This window comes from Choloepus didactylus, chromosome 6 (genome assembly GCF_015220235.1).
Source record: "Choloepus didactylus isolate mChoDid1 chromosome 6, mChoDid1.pri, whole genome shotgun sequence".
NCBI classification, from domain to species: Eukaryota; Metazoa; Chordata; class Mammalia; order Pilosa; family Megalonychidae; genus Choloepus; species Choloepus didactylus.
The window spans coordinates 148,111,171-148,132,871 of record NC_051312.1 but is presented as its reverse complement, the minus strand read 5'-3'; the positions used below and the strand labels follow the sequence as shown (position 1 = coordinate 148,132,871).

At 39.1% G+C, this 21,701-nt stretch overlaps 2 long non-coding RNA genes across 2 annotated transcripts in view; both read left to right on the top strand.

Annotated features, from left to right (window-relative positions):
* Positions 1-2,224: 2,224 nt before the first annotated feature.
* LOC119538773 overlaps positions 2,225-21,701 on the top strand; it is a 120,160-nt gene continuing 100,683 nt past the window's right edge. The window contains exon 1 of the long non-coding RNA XR_005217646.1: positions 2,225-2,626. This is a non-coding gene — a long non-coding RNA (uncharacterized LOC119538773). The remainder of the gene's footprint in view (positions 2,627-21,701) is intronic.
* LOC119538772 lies at positions 13,275-16,722 on the top strand. Its single transcript, XR_005217645.1, has 3 exons — positions 13,275-13,450; positions 15,098-15,198; positions 15,710-16,722. It is a non-coding gene; the product is annotated as an uncharacterized LOC119538772 (long non-coding RNA).

Sequence of the window (21,701 nt, the reverse complement as noted above, 5' to 3'; positions counted from 1 at the left end):
TCAGTCAATTGGCTGCAGCTGTGACTGATGATGTCACATGTCATCAGTGGAAGACATGAAGAGGGCATGTCTTCCACAATGAGAGAATGCAATCAGCTGGATTTAATCCAATCAGCTGAAGACTTTTAAGCAAGACAGATAGAAGACCTTTACTTCTTCTTTGGCTGACCAGTGAAGCCTTTGCTGAGGAGTTTGTCGAAGTTGCCAGTTTCCTGAAGAGTTCATCGAACACATTCATCGAAGTTGCCAGTTCGTTGCCTGAGGAGTTCATCGAACACCTTCATTGGAGTTGACAGTTTGCTACCTGCCCTACGGAATTTGGACTCGTGCATACCCACAGTTGTGTGAGACACTTTTATAAATCTTCTATTTATAGATCTCTCTTGTTGATTCTGTTTCCCTAGAGAACTCTAGCTAATACAATGGTACCTTGATTTGGACTTTGCCCTAACCTCAAAACAATGGGCCAAAAATCGCCATTTTTTAAGCCAACCCATCACATGGTATTTGCTTGAGCAGCCAAGGAAACTAAAACATTTGCTGAAAGAGGTACACTTACAGAAGATGCTGAATGGGGCAGCAATCATGGTAGATATGTGCTAGCTGAGACTTCAGCATCTACCAGGAGATCAATATTTACCCTCAATCTAGATCAGTCATTCTCAAGCTGGGCTGATCATCAGAATGGTCTGTGGAATTTTAAAAAATGGGTGCAAATTCCCAGACCACAGCCCCAAGCATCCTAATTTAGCAAGTATTAGGTGGGCCTGGGAATTTGCATTCTGCAAAGTCCAAGGGTGATTCTAATGATTATTCAGACAGATAACCACAGCTTTAATTAACTCTTGGTTTTGATCTCTACTGTAATACTCCTTAAAACTTTCAACAAAGACCTACATATCTGTTTCCTCTTTCTCTCATATTTTCTAAAATATGAAAAATGAAGAGTACATATTTATTATTCTCTAATCATGCCAGGAAGTGTCAGAGTTAATTATTTCTATTAAAGGAAGCCAGGGCTGAAAAATAACTTTATCATAATCATTTGCATAAACAGAGTGCTTAGTTGACAAAGCTCTTCAAAACATCCTGGAATGAACTTTGGGAGGCTATTATCAACTCCATCAACTCTGTTTTTCTAATGAGGAAACTGGGTGCCTGAGCAGTTAAATCCACAGCCATTACATGATAAAGTTGGGACTTGAGTCCAGGGATTTTCTAAGTTCAGTGCTTTCTTCCATGATATCATGCTTCTAATGAGTTGTCAGGAGTTAATCACTGTACTGATTATTGAGATGGAAGCACACATAAGAGAAATAATCAGCCTTGTGACCTGTAGCATAATCCATACCTTGATACGTAAATACATGTATGCATGCGTTTTGAAAATGATTGGCTCTAATCAAACATAGAAAGGAACACCAAGTAGAAACTATTGTGATTTCTGTTCTCTAAAGAACGGCAGCGTATGTGTATGCTATTGAAGTTAAGTTGGTATCAAGCCAAACATGATTGTTATGGATGTGGAATGTTAAATTTAGGCCCCATGGTAACCACAAAAAAAAAATACGAAAAATATATACACAGAGAAGTGAGAAGGAACACAAAATGGTACAATACAAAAAATCAAATATATATGAACGTAGGCATTAACAGAAGAATTAAGAGATTAAAAAATGTATAAGATTTACAAAGACCAACCAGTAAAATGGCAGAATAATATCCTGCATTATCAGTAGTTACTTTAAATATAAATGGATTAGACCCTCCAGTCAAAAGAAACACATTGGCAGAATGGATAAAGAAGCATGACCCAACTATATGTTGTTTATAAGAAACACACCTTAAATTCAAAGACACAAGTAAGTTGAAAGTAAAAGGATGGAAAAAAATATATCAGGGGAATAGTAACCAAAAGAGAGCTGGGGTATCTATACTAATATCAAATAAAATTGACCATAATTCCAAAGCTGTTACAAGGGACAAAGAAAGCCACTATTTATTGATAAAGGGGTCAATTCAACAAGAAGACTTAACAATCATAAATTTATACATACCTAACAGCAGAGTTCCAAAATATATGAAGCAAATTTTGACAGATCTGAAGGGGAAAATAGATGGTTGTACATCAGCAGTAGGAGACTTCAATACACCACTTGCAATAAAGGATAGACCATCTAGTCAGATATCAACAAGGAAATACAAGACTTGAACAATACTCTAATCTGTGAGACCAACATCACCCTCACACAAAGGCCAGCTAGAGATACCTCAAGAAAAGAGAATTACACACCAATATACCTTATGAATATAGATGCACTCTTGGTTTTGTTACCCAGCCACCACCTATGAGAAACAGATATTTGCCAAAGCAATTGAAACACCTGCTCTGTACCCTGTCAGCTGCGTACGTTGCTGCCAACTCAGTTCACATACCAAAGATGCATTGCTTTGCTGGGATCCTCATAGGATGTCTAGCACAGGGCCAGACTGCTCAGAAAGAAGTATATTCCGAAGTGGCCATCTGTTGCAAATTCTGCAGCTTCGTGAATCACTCACAGGAGCTAACACAAGTGTGTGGAAGGTTTTGTGAGCTGCAACTCCTGATGTTTCTGGACTTTCTCAGGTATCTTTTTTGGTTCTACTTCAAGGTATTTGTTGAAAACGTGACTACAGAGCTTTAGAAATAACTTGCTTGAGAAGGGAGTGAGTTATCATGTTTGGGAGACCGGGTGAACATGAGGTGAGCAAGTTACAGAGGTAATACATTGTCTGTTGAATATTTGGACTTGATGGCATAACAGTTTTTCCAATCCTGAAAATTGGTATAATGTAGCCCAGGTTCTAGTCTTAGATTTAGATTCATATTCACAACTTTGCATTTTATTAACTTGGAGCAAATTACCAATTTTTTTCTAATCTCCTATCTCTTTATTTGTAAAATGGGGACAAACCTAATGAGTTGTTATAAAGATTTAAAAAGATAATACCTGTAAAGCAGAAGTATAGTCAGAGTAAGAAAATAATCATACCAAAATAAACTTAACTATTATTAAAGTCCCTTCAAGTTCTCCATGAACTTTGGCCAGAAAAAAATCCAACCATGTGCATTTAAAGAGATCAGGAATTTGTGTTTGTAGAGGACACTGGCTTGGTTCAATACCATGAGATCCTACCAGTGTAATGGTCAAGAGGATGTCACAGGGTCTCTTGTTGGGTGTATTTTTTGGGGTTGACCCATGGGGCATACCTTCAGTTCTACTATTTTGGTTCCTCTACAGCATCTGACATAACGTTAAGTTCATATTTGGTGCTTAGGAAATAATGCTTGAAGGAGAATGTGCTCTTCTTTGCTATAAATGAGAGTAGGGACTTTGATATTTATTCCATGAAAACTCTGGCTAGAAATAAAGAAAGAAAGAAACTCAGTCACATAACACAATGAGGCTTTTCTACTTTTCAGTTTCCCTGCAGATCTTCTAAGATGTGGCTGTGAGCCTTACTTACGGACAAAGAATGCCTCTTTACCTTTTAAGCAGCTCTTGGCAATGGGATCTCATTTTTAAAATGGTACAGCTCAAACGCTTTAGGGGAAAGTTGTATGACTGCTTCCTATCCGTATCAACACAGATTCATACTTCTGCCTGCTAAGTTGTTTACTCAGTATTTTGCAGAAATCTCATCTTTCTTTTTTAAGATAAGTCATCTTGATTTGATCCATTCTTCTAAAATAGCACCACCACTCAGGTCAGCAGATCCAAATAATGAATGCATCTGACCTAGAGGCTTTATAAAAATTATTTTTTTTCCTGCCCGCATGAGGGATGTGTTGTCTATGCATCATGAACTGGAAAGATTAGTTGACGAAAATTTTCGGTCCACCCTGAGTGCACAGAGATAAGTTCTAAAAATAAAGGTGAATTCTATTTTCCTGACTTTTCTTTCTGGGGTAAATGCTGAGAATAATTCTTCTAGAGACTTTGGAGGTGAAAGCCCAGAAATCAGTCATTATTCTGCAGTCTCACAGTGCCCCCTTTTGGAGTAGGACCTTCCTCATTTCCTAAAGGCGAATTCCAGACAGCTGTTTCCTTGGGTGATTTTTACAATCCGACTTCCTTGGTTATGGCTTGACATAATTTCCCTGGAGAGTTCAGGCTTAGGGTATGATAATATACTTTGGATCTGCAAAGCATTAAAAGGGAGGATATTGTCAGATATATGATCTAGCCATGGACACAGGCCAGACACATTTGTAACTAGGAGAAAAGTCAGCCCCTCTTGTCCTGGTCAACTCTTAACTGGTTTTTCTTTGCTGTTATCTATCAGCACCTTCCTTACTTATGCAGACTGATTCAGTTAATTTTTCTTTTCTTTTTTTTTTTTTCCTTTCAGTTATATGGTTGGGAACTTGCTTATGACCATATATAACAGGTGGCAACTGTGTCTTTTCAGAGAAACAAAACCAAGAAAGAAATGGCAAGCACTTTATGTTCTTTTCGAGGTTGCTTCCCCGGATTATTTACCCACAGTGTAGAGTGGGATGCAATGAATTATTTATGGATAGGACAGGGCTTGAACTATTTGTTTATTTTTAATTTAGGATTTGGGTTGTATTTCTGGCATTATCTAAAACTAGACTTGAGTTAAAAATAAAATAAAATCAACCTATCTGGACCAACTTGTTGGCAGGCACTTTGAAAGGGCCCGTGACAAAGAGATGGTGTTTTATGTTTGTGGCTTCTGGTTGGAAACCTTAAGGGAAAAACTGGCTGAATTATCTACAGTCAGGCTTAGCATATGCCAAGGCCTTAGCATTCCATGTCAACCATTTTGGCTGAGTTTCCACACTGTCACAACAGCTAACCAATTCAATGAAAACACAGCTTATGTTGTTTGGTATCATATGCCCAATAGAAATAGTTGCATTGTTTCCTCTTTAATTTTCAACCAGAAATTTTGGCATGACAGTCTTAGTCAGTGTTGGCAACACTGTCAGAACACTTGTGTTATTCTGAGTTCTAAGAAGGAAATGATGGAGAGATGTTTTAGTTTGTGTTTTAGTGGACAAGGAGGGAGGACATTTTGGTCAAAATGCTTGAGTGTCTCTCCTTGTAAGAGTCCTACCCAGCCATCACCTTCTAGGTCAAATTTTATTTACTCTGAAAAGCCATTCCTAATTCCTCTAGTAGTAGTATCTATCTACTCTGAAGCTTTTTAGCTCTTTCACTTTAGTATGCTGTGCAAAACAGATGGAAAAATTCCTAGAGACCCCTGGCTACATCTTATGACCTTGGTGTTTTGCTCCTAGTAAGCTCTCAATAAGTGATTTTGAGTAAGAATGAAGGCACACAGGGCAGAAGCACACAAACGCTTCAAAAAAAAAACACAATGCCATAGCCCAATATACACACATCTCCATAGATATATAGTCATTGATCTGTCAGTAGTTTCTTTTCTTCTGCCCAACCCCAGTGCTGCTGCCAGAGCAGCCTAAAAACAAATCCAAGCACATTATTCTCCTACTTAAAAAAAAACATTCTTTCTGACCTGGATAGACTCCAAACTCGTTAGACAGGCCCATCAGATTCTCTGTCTGTCCCCAGTCCACCTGTATAATCTCAATTCTCACCACTGCATCCCATTCACACACTGATCTACTTATCTTGAATTTCTCTGTTGCTACCCCTTTCCTAAATATCTTACCTTTGCATTTCTGCCTGATTAACTTTTCTTCATTCTTCAGGACCCAATATGGGTGAGTGTCAACTACCTCTGGGACTTTTCATAGTTTTGTTCTTTATTTTATTATAGCACCTAGCATGTCTTGTGTTAAAATTTCCCTACTTACATCAAGAAGCCATTAACTAGACTGAAAAGTCTTGATGACTGGAATCATATTGATTTATTTTGGTCTTTAAGCAGCTAGCCCCAGCATGTGATACACAGCAGGGCCTCCCCAAATGCGTGATGGATGAATGAATGAATGAATGAATGAATGATCCTGAAGGGGAATGATAATAACACTGTGCTGGGAGTTAATTGATCTGGCTTCTAGACTCAGCCTGTCACTTTCTACTGTGAGATATTGGGCTATTTAACCTTACTGGTCTCAGATTATCAGCATTTGCAGTGAGGGTTTCAGATGAGATAACCTCTGAGATCCCTTGCAGGACTGAGAAGTTTTGGGTCCTGGTTAAATTTCCTCAATTCAGGCTCTCTGAGAACTTCCCATTTCATGAAAGACTATTCCAAGTTTGGTAGCTGTTCTAGTTTGCTAATGCTGCTGGGATGTACAACACCAGAAATGGGCTGGCTTTTATAAAGGGGGTTTATTTGGTTACACAGTTACAGTCTTAAGGCCATAAAGTATCCAAGGTAAGGCATCAACAATTGGGTACTTTCACTGGAGGATGCCAATGGTGTCCAGAAAACTCTTAGCTGGGAAGGCACGTGGCTGGTGTCTGCTCCAAAGTTCTGGTTTCAAAATGGCTTTCTCCCAGGACGTTCCTCTCTAGGCTTCAGCTTGTCTCCAAAGGGTCACTCTCAGTTGCTCTTGGACATTTGTTCTCTCTTAGCTTCTCCGGAGCTAAAGTCTGCTTTTAACGGCCGTCTTCAAACTGTCCCTCATCTGCAGTTCCTCTCTCAGTTTCTGTGCATTCCTCAAAGTGTCCTTCTTGGCTGTAGCAAGCTCGCTCCTTCTGTCTGAGCTTATATAGTGCTCCAGTAAACTAATCAAGGCCCACGCTGAATGGGCAGGGCCACGCCTCCATGGAAACTACCCAATCAGAGTCATCACCCACAGTTGGGTGGGGCGCATCTCCATGGAAACACTCAAAGAATTACAATCTATTCAACACTGACACATCTGCCCACACAAGATTACATCAAAGATAATGGCGCTTTGGGGGACATAATACATTCAAACTGGCACAGTAGCTCAAGATGTCTAGAGGGTGAATAGCAAATTAGTAATGAAAAAATTGGAATATCGCTTCTGGAAAGAGATGTTATCATCTTGAGCATCTGATCAGTTGGGAGGGGCCAAAATATTGGGCACATTACTATTCCCTACTAACTTGACGTTAGTGAAAGAAAATCAGAGAATCTAGGGACACACCATACTGACATAAGAACAAGTGACTTGAATCTTTCAAACCACCCACATTCTATTCAGATTGAATTAAATAAAGGTAAGACCCCGAGATTTGTCATAGGATTGAAGCAAGAGCATTTTCTTATAGGCTGTAACCACAGGGCAGTAAGCTCTGATGCATCTTCCCAGCTGTGTCATACTTATGGTCATTTTCATCCACTATGCATCAACTTAAAAGAGACCAGAACTTGAGGAAATAGAAGACTGTTGTCCCCTGCATATCCAATGTTCCACTCAATTGCTCTTCCTGTATAAGAAATATGTCAAACTTAACATGGCATAAACAGAGCACTTGATTGTGCCAAACCCCCAAAATTCACTTCCCCAACTATTCCTCATTTAAGTAAATGCCATCAATATTCATTCACTCAATTGCTCAGGAGAAAAATCTAGATAAGTCATTCTAGATTCCTCTCTTTCCCTTAATCCCATCATCTAATCCACCAGCCAGCTATGACTTTAGAATACATTCTGAATCCAACCACTTCTCACCATCTCCACTGCTACCACCTTGCCCAAGCCACCATTACCTCTTATCTAGATTATTGCAATAGTCTCTGAAGTAGTATTTCTGCCTCCAAATTTGTTCCTGTACATAGAGTCCATTAGACACATAGCAGCCAGAGTGATCTTTCTAAGGTATAAACCAGCTGAATACACTCCCCTACTTAAAAGTCTCTAAGGACTTCTAAATACACTTTTATATACCATATATTGCACTATTTATTCTTAGAAAATTTTGTGATATAAATAATATATACTATAGTATTTGAATACTATAAAATTCAAACTTTGAATGCCTGCACATTGCAACATTTTATGGCCTATGATAGATAGATAGAACCTAATGATTACCCAGGAGTGTCAGTCAGTGTCCCAAAAGAAAACAGACAGTATACTAAAATTGGGTAATTTATGAAGGTGTGAGAAGAGTTCAGAAAAAGGAATGAGGAGGGACAGGGATGCCAGCAACAGCAGGGAGCCTTTATCACCCCTATGCCTGAAGGGGCAAGAGGAAGCAACAGTCACCTGAACCCAGGGAGAGATTGTATTGAGAGAGGGCCTCTTAACAGCAGCTGTGACTTTTGATAGAAGGATGGCATTAATCCGAGATGATGTATCAGGAAGGGAATTAGGCAAAAAAAAAAATTCCCAGGTGCACTCTCCTACTGCCTGCTGAATCTCTTGCAGGCTGGATCTCCAATGGGCAGAACTCAACCAAAAGCCTGGAGCCCCTCAGTGCTGCACATCTGGGTCCATCACTCAGAGCACTGAGAAGGGTGCAGAAGGTGAGAAAGAGGATGGCCCACCAGGAGCAAAATAAAGATATCCAGTGCATCTGAGAAACATAAAGAAAGGCATAAAATATCCCACTGAGAAGCTAAGTGACCAGAGTCACAGTCTGATAGGGGTCAGCAGCCTAAAAGTTTTCTGTGGAGGCTCAGATCCATTTTCCCATGTAAGGGAAAGAAAGATGCTTGATCCTGACCCACAAAAATAAAGGGTGAGGAATGTGCCTACACACAGGGCTTTCTCTGTCTTCCTTTCTTTTTAATTTTTATAAGCCTATGGCCACGATGCTGACTCATTTCATAAGAAGTGCACGAGACAGGATCAGCCTGTGATCAGTTCACTGTAGTATACAATACCAACCTTTGTTGTTCTCAGATGCTTGTGTTAACAGAATTTCACATGTATTAAAGAAATGAATAAACTTTGTTAACTTTCTAAAGTTAACTTCAGGAAAATATGGGAGTCAAAGGACTTTAAAATATTATAATATCTTTCCTAATCCATGAGGTTTGAAGCATTCTAATTAAGAATTAATATCAGATTGCCCTTGATTTAGTACTACTCATGCAGTATCACAGACCTGGTTTTCAACTAGTTTCCCATATACCTTTTTAAAAGAGGGAGATCACAGCCAGATCAGAAAGAGCTACTAAGGGGAATATCATCTCCTCCAGCCTTATAAAGGAAAGCACCAGAGAGGTCAAACATGGCAATCCTTACCATTATTTGACCCTGGCCCCGAACAAACATTTGGCTTTCTACAGGATGGTGAATCATGAAAAGATTTACATTTTCTGTGTTTTTCTCCCCCTGAATCTTTCTTGCCTGTTTATTTGGGAAAGAAGATCCAGAATATTTTGTACAACTTTTATGGACCTGGGCACAGAAAAGAGAGTTGGGAATAAGAAAAGGCATACACAGAAAAGTCTAAATAGCAATCAAATGAGTCTGAAGAAGTAAGAATTGGGTAGAGGAAACAATGAGCTCCTAAATCCAAGCTCTGTGTTATGGATTGATTCATGTCCCCCACAAATCCGGGTTCAAATGCTGGACCCAGTCCTATGGATGCAAACTTATTTGTAAATAGGATCTACAAAGATCCTATTAAGGTGAGGCCAAACTGGATCAGGGTGGGCCTTAAGCCAATATGACTGGAATCTGTGTGAACAGAGGAGTGGGAGACAGAAGGAAGCAGACAGATGGCCATGTGATGGAGGCAGATATTGAGTTATGCATTGCCACCTAGCTACTGCCAGAACTCTGCAGCTTCCAGAAAAAGCATGGCACAACCACTTACTTGATTTTGGACTTCTTGCCTCCAAAACTGTGAGACAATCAGTTCCTGTTGTTTGAGCCCAAATGGTCTGTGGTATTTCTTATAGCAGCCTTGGCAAACTAAGACACTGTCTCAGATTATGAACTTAAGTAGGACTACTCACAATGAGTTGTCTATACAGGACAAAAAAAGAGACAAAAAAAAAGGACAAAGGAAGAGAAAAAGGAGAAAGAAAGGAAGAGGAGTTACAAAGAATATTTTTAAACGGGAGAAACCTAGGATGATGGAAAGAAAGGAAAGGAGAAAGAGGAAGAAGAGAAGTAGAGAAGGGAAGAAAAGGAAATGGGAGTGAAGAAAATTGAAACCAGCCTGCTCAGAAGGCAGAAGGGCTCTACTGGATTTACGTCTTCCAGGCATGAAAAAGCCAGATGCAAACAGTTTTAAGTAGTGGAATTTCAAAGCTTTTTTTTTCCTCTCGGAATTTTAGTCCAGCAAAGGAAACACAAATATATTCTGAAAAATGCATGCTTATAAGAAAAAAATAAGACTTTCAAAAATACTTCATGTGGGCATTGAACATCTGAATTATTAACACTTATGGTGGAAAAACCTTCAGTTCCTAGTCCTGAGTCATGAAATGATCAACTTAGTAACTTGCAACTTGAAACAACACCATTTTCAGAAGAAATAAATAAATAAAAAGCTAGTGTAAATGGGAGGTCAGGCCATAATAAATCACGATGAAGAGAGGTGCATTTCCCTTCGCTTTCTTTCCTCCCTCAAATTCTTTACCCTTGCATCTACTAGTAACAGAGTCGGTGCTAAGACCAACACACATGCACTTGCACACACACAAACACAGTTGCTTCTGAAGGAAGGGAACTTTTAAGAGGCCACTGGGTACATAGCTGGATCAGTGAGTAAGTGAGAGTGTTGGTAAAGTTGGTGACTGCTGAGTGTGTGTGTGTGCGTAAGCTTTATGCACCTTTAAATTTGGACTTCAATGTGTGAAGCATATTTCTTAGTCTTGTTTTGGGAACTTTCTTTTGTAAAAGAAGGGGAAAGAAAAAATAGCATTCACCACCAAAGTCTCCGCTTCTGACAGTAAGAAATTGTTCTCCCAATCTAGTTTTAGTTGTCTTAAGCTGTAAGATTTCCTTTGCTCTGTTTGGAGAGCCAGTATCATAAATAGTTCTTTCTGCAAGCAAGGAAGTATCTTTCTGTTACTTGGGCCTAAACTCTTTTTCCTTTGTTTTATTTACCTACTCCCCAAAATACTTCCAGAACTCTCTGAGGAATTGTTTTATTTATCTGGCTACGCATGCCAACAGTAAATGAACAACCTGAGACTTTACTAGTTGAGTTGTTTCTGTAGTAACACATGGGGTTTCACAGGGCAGTCAGCTTGATGGGGTGGGAAGGCAGGGAAACCACCGGGAATGTGGGAGATTTGTCCGTCACACGTAAGGGCCATGTGCCAACCCTGACTGAGCCCACTGTGGCAATGTGCAAATGCATCTTCTGCTTGAGGAAATGTTTCTAGCGAGTGAACTCCCAACTAAAAGGAGAATTCACAATTGCTTGCCCAATGTGCCTCATTCTCTCTGCTTCTGCATTATTCTCCTTTTGATAATATGAATTTTCAACAGACTACTGCACTTTTAAAATTATTAAAGCTAAGGTGCATTGATAATTTAGGTGTGTTTCTAAAAACAATCAAATTCAAGAAATTTTTCAATTATCTAATCAAAATCACCTTTCAGGCTAAAAAATATATGAGTGGAGGAAATGGGAACTTTTATACTTTTCTGGAAGGGAATTTAAGTATACTTATCAAGAACTTTAAAAAAGTTTCTTAACCTTTGGCCTCAAAATTCCTCTAGTTGGAAGTTAGTATAAAAAAAGAAAATACAAATGCAATCCGAAACTGGCATATTATGCAGGTTTATTTATAAAATAAAAAACAACCTTGAAATATAAGTAATCAATATAAAAGGATTAGTTAAATAAATAATGCTGCATCACATAATGGAATATTATGCAATCATAAAAAGAATCATATTTTGATATTATTTAATGTTGTGTCAATGCTTGTAATGCAATGAAAAGTCTTATAAAGCTAAAAAACTCTTTTGGGTATAGTTCTAATTTTTAAAAAATGTATGGCATATCTTTTAGTTATGGAAAAAAACAGCTAAAATATCTAATAGTAGGTTCTTTTCATGAACCTAATTAAACAGACACCCAGGCAATTAAACAGACACCCAGGGCCCAGAAGATAATGCCAACCATTTATTTTATTTCCTATTAAGTTTCACCTTTCAGTTGATAGTGAGTCTACTTCAGAGGACATCTAGTATTTCCTTCACCTCAGGTCTTTTTATTGCTCTCCTCTCTCACTGGAATTCCAGCTCCATCCTGGATGAACAGCATGCTGTCCTTGAGTTTTCTGGGTAGAAGTGCTTAAAGGGATAGAACTGCACTGCCTGTGAGGGTTTTAGGTTTCATCGATTATTTTTTAGAATACAGTATCCACCAGACAAACAAGCAGTTCCATGTGCTACTATTGACCACCTCTAGCTATTTGATTCAAAATTCCTACACACTTATGTGGGAGTACTAGGAAAAAAAAGAGAAGGAGAAAGATAATTTCTTCTCTCTCTCTCTCTGTCTCTCTCTCTCAGAATAATGCTTAAAATATTATCAGTTATTCTGTGTTTGGGGATTGTGGGTAACTAATTTTCTTAGTTTTTTGTCTCTAGGATTTTCTAAAAAAAACCATATTTCATAATCATGGAAGGATTTTTTTTCTTTAAAAGAATCCATGTAAAAGAGAATATATAAATCTTCAAACTGTAAAATGTTGATAGTAGTATCCTGTACTCTATCTCAGTCTCCTTATAACCTGTATTAGCTCTGTATTAGGTAGAGACAGACTTGGTGATCAACAATTAAAATGAAGAAGAACATGAACTACAACATCTGTCCCAAAGAGAAGCTGGCTAATAGACAATGTTCAGCATTAGCCTCTAAATTAGTTATTTGTGAGATATTTTCTCTCGGTTTATTCCATTTGTCATTACTACTGAGCAATAATAAATGGTATTTGTCAAGAAATTTGGTCAGGGATATGTTACTTTAGGAAGTGATCAAAGTAAACACTTTGGCAATAATTTGAATTCAAATCTAGTGGGATAATTTAATGTGAGGCCACTGGATTTGGGGAGACAGCCATGTTATTATGCTACGCGTTAACAATGAGTCTCACCTTGGGGTGCGGTGGGGGGGTTGTAGAATGGATTCTGAGAGACTACAACCCTCCTCCTGAGAGACTATAGCCCTCTGCCTGAGAGACTACAAACTCCTCCTAAGAGACAGTAGCCCTCCTTTTGATAGACTACAGCTCTGTTCCTAAGAGACTACAGCACTCCTTCCAAGAGACTACAGCCCTCCTCCTGAGAGATTACAGCCCTCCTCCTGAGAGTCTATAGCCCTCCTCCTGAGTAACTACAGCACTCCTCCTGAGAGACATAGCCCTCCTTTTGAGAGACTGCAGACCTGCTCCTGAGACACTACAGCCCTCCTCTTGTCTCCAGCAACATGATGGGCAACCCTGGTCTGCAGTTCTCAGAGATCATTTCATCATCATTTAGATACATAAAATACATGGATTCAGTAGATTGCAGTTAATCACTCTATCTTCTTGAGAAGATATTTTAAAATTTAAGGTAAGAAAGAATTTAAGCTTTTGGATCTAACCTTTTAAGGTGTCTCTCATCGTGACTGAGGCTGAGGCATACATGTCAGCTTTGCTAATTAAATTGTTGCTGTCTTGTCTATTTTTCAACTGACCTGGTAAATCTGAACTCCAGTAGATAGCAAGCTATGACTGACACTTATGTTTCAAGCATATATTATTTTTTGTTTTCAGCAAATTCAGGTGGTGTTAATGCAAGAAAGTGACAAATGTCTTTCCTCTTCCAAAGCATTATCTGTACCAAATTGTACAATTTAGCATCTTCTTTGACAACTCTAGCAAGCAATCATTTGGACAGGAGACCATGTGCGTTAAACAATACACACGTCTAAATGGTACAGAAAGGGAAAGGACATTGCCTAGGAACAAATAATTGCCTAAAATGTCCCTGGAGATTGGTATTTGGAAGCTCAGGGGAGAATATAAACCAAGAGTTGAGCATTTGAGACAGATTCTTGTCTAGAATGGTTTCAGGGACCAAGAAGTTCCCATGAAGATTGAAATGATGAGAAAGAAACATTTCATAAACAACTACCAGTACTGGATTAAGAAGCTGGGCTTAGACATTTCTGTTTCATTAACTGGCTATTTTCTGGAGTAAGCCACTTGACCTCCTGGTATTCTGTTCACATTTCTGCGTTCACTGGCTATGTGTGTTTCCTTGCCTAAGTCACTTAGCACTTACATGTCTATCTAATAGACTTACCATTTCTGAGAATTATCTTTTGCTCTCGTTCACAAATTCCCAAGCTCTACTCAGCACCATCTACAAGGTAACAATAGTAATTGCCCCATGATAAACCAATGAGCCTAGGACCTCCCAACCTCTGGTCGAAAGTATTTCTCCAATCAGATTCTTTCTCATATGTTTAGATTAGGGACTAAGAGATTCCAGCTCAGAATAATCCATCTACTCTCTTGAACCAAGAGATAAACTTGAGATCTTTTGGCAACAGCCACTTCCCATCATGTGCTCATGTGTACAAAGAAACAGAGAAAACTGTTCTGAACATAGAAGAATAAAGCAGATAAACAAAGAATAAAACTCAGATGAAAGATAGAGAGGCATAACAGTAAAAGCTGAGATCTTAGATCCAATTGTTCTCAAAACCCAGCTTACTCCTCTCTCAGGATGTTAAAAGAAATTCTAAAATTCTATTATCTGCATGATTCATTACTCTTTTTTTATCTTAAGCTATTTTGTCACTTGAAACAAATGAAAAGGTTACTAATTTAATATTTTCTGTGATTTCAGTCTCTGATTTGTCATTAAATCTCTTTAATTAGAAGTATCACTTAAGAATCTATGGTCCTCAATAGGAAACATAAGTGATCCTAACACAAAATTAGGATGCTGAATTATATATGAATTATATGATTATATAATCCCATCCTACAATTCTGTCTTTCTATTATAGCCAAAGTTTTTATTGTGTTTCAATGAGCAAACAAAGACCAGTGTGATACATCACCTCTGTCCCCATGGAGAAGTGGTAAAGCATCACATGAATTGATATCAAATATCTCAGCTTTTGATTCCTCCTCTGAGAGTAGCTAAAGAACACGTACTGCCTTTCCATACTGGCTTTACTAAATGATTCCGATTTCTCATACCCAGGTCTGACTGTGCCTTCAGTGATAACAGAAATTCCAAGAGGAAAACACAATTGAAACGAGTGCTTCATATTTCTACGTAGCTGACTGGCAAGCTCTGATTCTGTAAGAGCCAAAGCTGGGTTTTCTTGGAGAAGAAAATGTCTGATTATTGTATTATGAAACCTGTGTGAGGTGGTTCTTACCGCTTGTGGCTCATAACTTAAAGACAATAGCCAAGCTACTGTCCAAAAGACTTGATGGTTTTTGTAGTTAGGATTGTCTTGGTATTCTGGTACAGTTTATCTACTCACTGTCTTCTCAACATTTTTCAATCTCCTGCCTTGATATGTTTGCTTGTGCTATTCTTCCCATGTGGAATATGGTTTCTGCTCTATAAGGCTCAATTCCAACTTTACCTCCTGAAGGAAGTTTTTAACTCACTTGATCCTGCAGTGCTTGTTCTCTCTTCTAAAGCCAAAGTATACAATGCATGCCCCATTCATTGGAAAATCATGTGGTGTCTTATTATGCCTTCTATTAGTCAGGATAATGCTAGCTGCTCTGACAAATTAATTCCAAATTTCCAGTGGCTTCACCCAATAGACCCTTATTTCTTGTGCATGTCATAATCCAGTGCAGGTTACCAGCCAGTATGGACTTTCCTCCACATGATGATTCAGGAACCCAGATTGCTTCCATCACAGCCTGCAGCATCCCCGAGACCTTGGAGTCTTCCGTATTCATCCAGCAGACTGGAGAAGATAAACTATCTTGGTCTGGAAGTGACAAACATGCATTACTCTCATAGCCTCATTGGCGAATGTGATGGAAAATGTGATCCCTGGATGGCTAGGCTCCTTCTGAGTACAACTCAAAACTATCGAAGGGAGAGCTTGAATTTTGTTTGATGGTCAGCGGTCTTTGCTATACCTTTCTTACACTTAACTTTCTTTGTCTTTGTATTATTTCTCATTTCAGTCCTAAAAATCCTTGATTGTGAGAAAGAGATATTATATCATAATTTTTAATCCCCCAAAACATATAATGTACTACTTTGAGCATAATTTTTCTCACTAAATATCTTGATTGATTTGTAATAAATTAGGAGAGTATCTAAGAATTACAGTGATGCCCAATTTCCCCAAAGTGCTTGAATATTACCCTGTTCTCTAGTCTGATAGCTCCTAGACACAAATGGGCAAATTAAATAGACACATTCTTTTAAAAATGTGCTTCTGTGCTTCACTGAATTCAAATATTTATTCCATCGACATTATGGAATAACTATGATGTGCCAAACATTATGGCAGATGTTTTGGTAAAGGAGATGAATATTTTACAGTCCCTAAACACAAGGAATTCACAGTCAAGAATGACAAGAAAAATTAATGATGAACAATGAGACTGGCAGAACCACTCAAACATAAGCAGAGAATGGAATTGAGCCTGTAAGCCAAGCACAGACGGACGATCCCTCACTTTACAGTTTGATCCTTTGAGATGAACTCTAGGTAGAAGACATGAGAGCATTCTTCCTCATGATATAATCAACATTACTAATAACAAAATGACACCAGCATGACACCGTATGCTTCATCAAACACTTTCACGTATATCATATTGTTTGCCCCCACTTCAAACCTTTGAGGCAGGTGTTATCGTTGGTTCACTTTGAGAGAGCTCAGAGAATCCAAGTGAATTTTCTAACATCATATACTTAGTAAATGGTGGAGTGTAGAGTTATCCTACTGTCTGAAACAAATTTTGTACTTTTGTATGAGAAAATTTCTTCGATTCCTTCAAGCATTACATATATATTTTAATGTATGGAAGGGAAAAGTTGCAACTTCAGGGCCAATGGTTTATATACCTTATTGTGTCTTCAGAGCCTGTCAGCTGGTAGATGCTGAAGAAATAAGAGAAATGAATGGTTGGGTGGGCATTTTCGAAGACGCGTGGATCACCAGGGGCCCATTACCAAACTGCTTGGTGGATGTGCTAGCTAGTAACTTGATTATGTATTTCCCTGGGGATCTCAAAATACTAGGATCCCAATATCCCAATTCCCGTGTGTGTGTGTGTGTGTGTGTGTGTGTGTGTGTGTGTGTGTTTTGAAGATGGCAACAGTTGACATTGAGATGGAGCCCTTCTCTGAGAGTACAGAGATATGGAGTTCACAAGCAGAAGTTTGGATTCTACATTGACTCCAGGCCATCTTGCCATTAAGAGAGCAAGGGTGGATTTGAGCAGTGTTACAGCTACACCTGCTGGACTTTGCCTAAATCACAATTGGAATTTGAACAGATATGTTTGTCAAAATTTAAAATCTTAGTGTCAGTCTATCTTTCTTTCTTTAAAAGAGCTATGCTTACACATACGGACATAAGATAACTTCCCATGGGGGAAAAACACACACACAAAGCTATCTTACTCTCCATATGTGTAAGTATGGCTTTTTATGTGGTAAAGGGATGACTTGACATAAAATGTTTGTTTTTAGATTAAAATGCAATAAGGAATTTCTCTATTTTACCACACAGGGCAAAGTGAAATCATGGATGATATAAAATGCTGTAACATCCGAGTCTATAAATTGTAGTATATTTATAAAATGTATTGATCTGCAGAGTAATCTTATGTCTTTTCTTCTGACACAAAAGCAGAAAGATCAAATTCACTCTTCGATGAGATTGCTGGAGCACAAGGGAGATTGTCTTGCTTTTAGGCTCCACAGGGCATCACTAGTCAGAACTTGGTTTGTGCTTCTTTTGTCTCCTTTTCCCTCTTCTTTTCACTTCCAGATCCTTCTGCCCCCATCTTTCTCCTGTCCTCCCATAAACCAGGGGCAAACCGTAGCCCATAAGCAGCAGTATGCTCCACTGCATCTTGGATTCGTTAAAAGCTTTGCAGATGAGCTCAAACTCATATTTCATCTGATTCCCAAAGTCATCAGATTCTTACTTGTCACATATTCTGGACCCAAAGCTCCAAGCATGTTTTATTCATTATCTGTTCTCATCTCTGAGACAAACACCTGCAACCTATTATGGGGCCAGGAGATACTTACGAAGTTTCAACCTTCTATGCATGGGTTTTGTATCTTTTCTTGGGCCAGGAATCTCAGCAGTGACATGTTTCCCTGCAGCTACTTGGTGGGGTCAACTGCTCACAAGAGTGTCCTTGCTGCTGGCGTTTGAGGGGCAAAGTTGAAACTAACGCAGAAACAATCTTTTATTGGCTTTTCACATTGTATGCCTTAAGCTCTAAACCATTTCCTGGAAATTCTTGAGGAGGATGGAAGAGAAACCAAGGTAATACTATTGAATTGAGAGTTGCTGGACTGATTGTTCCAATTCCCTACAACCTCATGACTCACTGTTGGGGGGGGGGCTAGAAAGGAACACGCTGGGACAAACACAATGAAAACCTGGAGCCTGGTATGTCACTGACTTCTAGGTAACCTTGGACAGTTGTTCCTCTTCTCTGCCTGGGTGTGCCCGTGGTGAAGGAAAGTAATTGTAAGCTGACTAATCATGTGCAAGACATGCTTTCCTTGTCAAGTGCTCAAAATCTAGCACATGGTGTAGACTGTATATCCATTCTAGAGCCTTAGAGTAAGAACATGACCAAATACATTCCACAAATAGGTAATAAGACAAATCACTGATAAAAGAGAAATTCACCCAAGTATTCTCATTCCTAGTCCTCTGATCTTAATAAGTCATTGTAATAATAGTGTCTTCCTTGACAAGAAAGAATTCAGTGTTTTGAAGTGTTTTGAACTGTTGCAAGAACAACAGGAGGGGTCTCAAGTTTAGAGATCCCAATGAGTACACACTAACAAATTCCACCCCAGCTTTCTATATATTCTTACCTTTTTGAACTGTGACAAAGCTGCGTTTAACTAACTAGTTTTCTAGCTAGGTAACTGGCTAGCTAGCTAGCTAGCTAACTAAATACATAAATATGGAAAGGTCCTGGAAGGTTAAAATGCAAATTGCTTTCACAAAGAATTCAACAGGGGAGGCAATATCAGCAAACATCACCCTCTTTTTTTCAATTCACTGAAAAGCAAATAGAAACACTAGGTCATAAATCAATTGGTCTGTAGGCAGTTAACCTGTTCATCAGGCCCAGAATCTCTTCTAAGTTCTCGCCACTTCAGAAAGAGACAGAATATGCAACAAGTGGCACAAAAGGATGGAAGGGAGGGAGCTGAGCCAGTTGACCACAAAGGATTATTTAACTCTGCCCAGTGTAACACTGCAGTGATTACTTGCTGAGTGGCATCAATTTCCTCCTCCTTACTTGTTGGAAGGGGGTAGACATCACACCCTAACTCACACTAGACCTTCCCAGCTATAGCTAATATAGAGAGAAGCATTTACAAAGGGTCACTCATTTAATATTTATCGAAAGCATATATTGGGACTTTAGGGTACACAAAAATGCATGAGGTGTAGCCTCTGCTGACAGGGATCTTACAATCCAGTTGGGGGAAGCAGCAATTGCCGAATATTTAAGTAGCCTCAGAGAAGGATGCCGCCATACCACAGTATCATGGGGTAACTTATGATAATAATGAAGGAGCATAAGGAAGAAAATACATGAGTTCAGAGGATGGGACCTGTGAGAGAGAGGGATTGGAAAGATGTCTCAAAGGAGAATTATGAGCTGGGTATTGCAGAATGGGTAGGAGTTGGATGGCAGAAATAATCCAGTTGGGGTAGCTAACAGTAAAATTAAAACCTTGGTTGCAAGGAAAGCCACAGATGGGGACCAAAAGGCAATGTAGCTGTACCCAGTTGCTCAGACACACATGCTCATGGCCAAATGCATCTGGTGATCTCACCCGTAGCCTATGCCAGTTAGATCAGCTGGGATTGCTGGTTAGCTGTGGAAATCTGCTTTTGCTCCCCACTGCCTCTTTTTTATTTATTGTTCTAATCACTAGCATAATAGCAGCCAAGTCATCGACGGAGGGTGCTGTGACAGGATAATGGTCTCCGGCTTTGAAAACAGCGTCTCGGTTTCTCCGAGCCCTCTTCTTTGGCAGCAGGAGACCATTAGCTTGTCACATTGTCCAGCCCTGTTGACATTATCATTTAATTGCCCCCAAAGACCCATCTCTGAGGTAGTGTGTCTGAGATTTTTAGAGCACCAAGCTTTTTGAACTGACATCCCAATCCATTTTATCATCTAGCTTCAGAAAATCTAAGGGGGAAAGAAGATTAAAGGCTTTTAGAAATGGAGAAATGCATTATGGGAAGATGTAGGGAAGTAAAGTAAAGTAAAGTGGCAAGGAAAGCAAGTTGTTCTGGAAGAATCCTCAGAACAGATGTGCGTGGCTATATGTAAAGGCAAGAATACCATGCTAAATAGGATATTTGAGACAAATAATCAAATTTCTGTACTGAATATTTTTATAGCTTTGTATAGGGCATAATTAGAGAAGCTGCACACTGCCAAGTCCTGGGAATATTTTCTCTGCCCTCCACTTTTCTTGTGAGAGACAGATATATATGTCTGAATGGTCCTTTCTGCTGGCTTCCTCACTTCTGTCAAGCATCTAAAGTGTTATTTTGCCCAGGAGGCTAGCCAGCTGGTTCCGATCTCCACTGAAGACAAAATAAAAGTAAATAAAGCTTAAACTATAACAAGAGGTTAGGTGAGACATGAGAAAGCAGTAGTGGACATTTAAAGTTTGTGCTCTGATAATCAAGGAAAATGGGGGTTCCTCTTTGTTACAGAGGATGCTGGTATGGGAAAGCTTAGGTGTGGTCTGGTCAGGAGCATGGGGCTGTGTGAAGGTTGGAAGAAGAGGGAAGGCTCTTGACCAAAAGGGGGAAGTGAAAGGAAATGAAATAAGCTTCAGTGGCAGAGAGATTCCAAAAGGAGCCACGAGGTCACTCTGGTGGGCACTCTTATGTACAATATAGACAACCCTTTTTAGGTTCTAGTGAATTGGAGTAGCTAGCAGTAAATACCTGAAACTATCAAACTACAACCCAGAACCCATGAATCTTGAAGAAGATTGCATAAAAATGTAGCTTATGAGGGGCAACAATGTAATTGGGAAAGCCATATGAACCACACTCCCCTTTATCTAGTTTATGGATGGGCGAGTAGAAAAAGGAAGGAAGGAAATAAGCAAACAAACAAACAAAGGCACCCAGTGTTCTTTTTAACTTTAATTGTTCTTTTTCACTTTAATTATTATTCTTGTTATTTTTGTGTGTGTGGTAATGAAGGTGTCAGGGATTGATTTTGGTGATGAATGTACAACTATGTAATGGTACTGTGAACAATCGAATGTACACTTTGTTTTATATGACTGCATGGTATGTGAATATATCTCAATAAAATTAATAAAAAAAAAAAAAAAAGAGGGAGGGAGTAGAGTCCATGTCATTCAGTGATGAGATGGACTGTCTCTGGATGAGTCACAAAACGGATTGATACTGTGGTGGATTCGTGCCCAGGATGTGAGAGGAACTGGATGTCCTCTTAGGTCCCTCCAGTCTTACCACTGGTCAGTGATTCTGCCTTCCTCATCTCACCAGCTGGGAGCTTCCTGGGAGGTCATCAGGGAGAAAAGTGAACTCTGCATAAATATGTCTCTTGCC